General features: G+C 33.6%; 1 non-coding gene across 1 annotated transcript; it reads left to right on the top strand.

Annotated features, from left to right (window-relative positions):
- Positions 1 to 528: 528 nt before the first annotated feature.
- Positions 529 to 634, top strand: LOC149136623 (U6 spliceosomal RNA). Its single transcript, XR_016241299.1, has one exon. It is a non-coding gene; the product is annotated as a U6 spliceosomal RNA (small nuclear RNA).
- The last annotated feature ends 1,273 nt before the right edge of the window (positions 635 to 1,907 follow it).

A 1,907-nucleotide genomic window follows, 5' to 3' on the forward strand; every position in this document is an offset into this window, starting at 1 on the left:
ATATATAGTGCGTGTGTTTATTTGGCAAGATAAAAATGACCATCCTGAAATATAACAATACGCATACATACAGGCATATATATATATATATATATATATATATATATGCGGTTTGGTATTTCGCTGAATTTCTTTTGAGAACTACTAGGTCTTAGTAGACACAACATGTGGTCTATTTCTAGCATATTAAGTGTCCACTTTACTGGTCAACTTTATATATATATAAATATACCTTAATCCCCTAAGATCTCAGATATTCTTTCTGAATCTCTCGGATTCTTTCAATGTGCTAGCTTCCTTGTAATAAATCGATATTAATTAATATCTGATTTTTACCCTGTGTTTTAATTTATATATATATATATATATATATATATATATATATATATATATGTATATATATAATCATGCAACAGACATGCATATGCAAGGCGTATACATAGCGATATTTATGGATATGTATAATACACACACACAGACATACACACACACAACCCCCCCCCCCCCACACACACACGTAGACAAATTGCGCTAGATACTGCAGTACGTATTCTAAAATTTGAACGATAAAGTGAAGATTAGCGTGGTCCCTTCGCAAAATGAAAGGCAAATTTGTGAAGCGTTCCATATTATTTTGCCTTCAAGTCGAAGCTCCAGCATGGGCGCAGTCTAATGACTGAAACTAGTAATATATATATATATATATATATATATATATATATATATATATATATACATTACTATATATATATATATATGTGTGTGTGTGTGTGTGTATGTATGTATGTATGTATGTATGTATGTATATAAGTAGGTAGGTAGGTAGGTAGGTAGATAAAGAAGTACATATCCACGCACATTTTAGACATAGATTGGTTTGCATCAGTATAGAAGTATGTATATACACACGCACGCACACAAGTCCTTACTCAGAGAAGAGACATACGCACACAACGCATACGTCGAGAGAAGAGATTCACACGAAGAGTTAGACAAAGCTGTCAGGCCCAAAGATTGACAAACGATAGACAAGAGTTAATGATATCAACTAGATCACAAGAGATTCTACTTCTCAGGTTCTAACTCGTAGATGGTGAGATGATATTGCATGCTGGGATAGAATAATTTACTTGTCGTATGACAAGTGACAGAAGAAGTGGGTAGACGCTGTACGATATTAACAACAACAACAACAAAAATCAAATTAAAAAGCTATTTAGAAAAACGTAATCAAATTGGTAAGCAGAAATATTCGTTTAACTTGTCTTAAATTGTTTTTAAGTGCATATACATTGGCAAGAACTTACATACATTACGTGCATATATAGTTATCTGTGTATGCTTGTTGTGTATATTCATGCATGTGTGTATATATGCTTATTGTAGATACATATCTGTGCATGGTTAATACGTGTATATGAATGTATGTACGTGTATGTATAGGGGTGTATACATTTAATTATGTATATGTATGAGTCATTCTAAATACGTAGTTATGCAAATATACAAAGCATACAGAGTCACACACAAGCACACACACACACACACACTCACGCACACACACACACACACACACAAACATATGTATCAAAGATTTTCCAAGAATAATAAAGAAACATTTACAGCTTTCGAGAGGTGTATGTTTGTGTGTATTTGTGTGTTTGCATGTGAACAGGTATTCTTTCAATCTATCTACCTAATAATGTGTGTGTGTGTGTGTGTGTGTGTGTGTGTGTGTGTGTGTGTGTGTGTATGTGTGTTGCTATTCCGCACGTGTGTGTTGCTATTCCACACATGCATGTATGAGTGTATGCATACATGGATATATGCATGTTCGCATATCTATATCTATACTAATATGAATCTTCCTCTCTGTCTATCTGTCTGTCTGTCTCTCTCTCTCTCAC

The sequence above is a fragment of the Octopus bimaculoides genome, chromosome 3, assembly GCF_046866305.1.
Source record: "Octopus bimaculoides isolate indiv1 chromosome 3, ASM4686630v1, whole genome shotgun sequence".
NCBI lineage: Eukaryota > Metazoa > Mollusca > Cephalopoda > Octopoda > Octopodidae > Octopus > Octopus bimaculoides.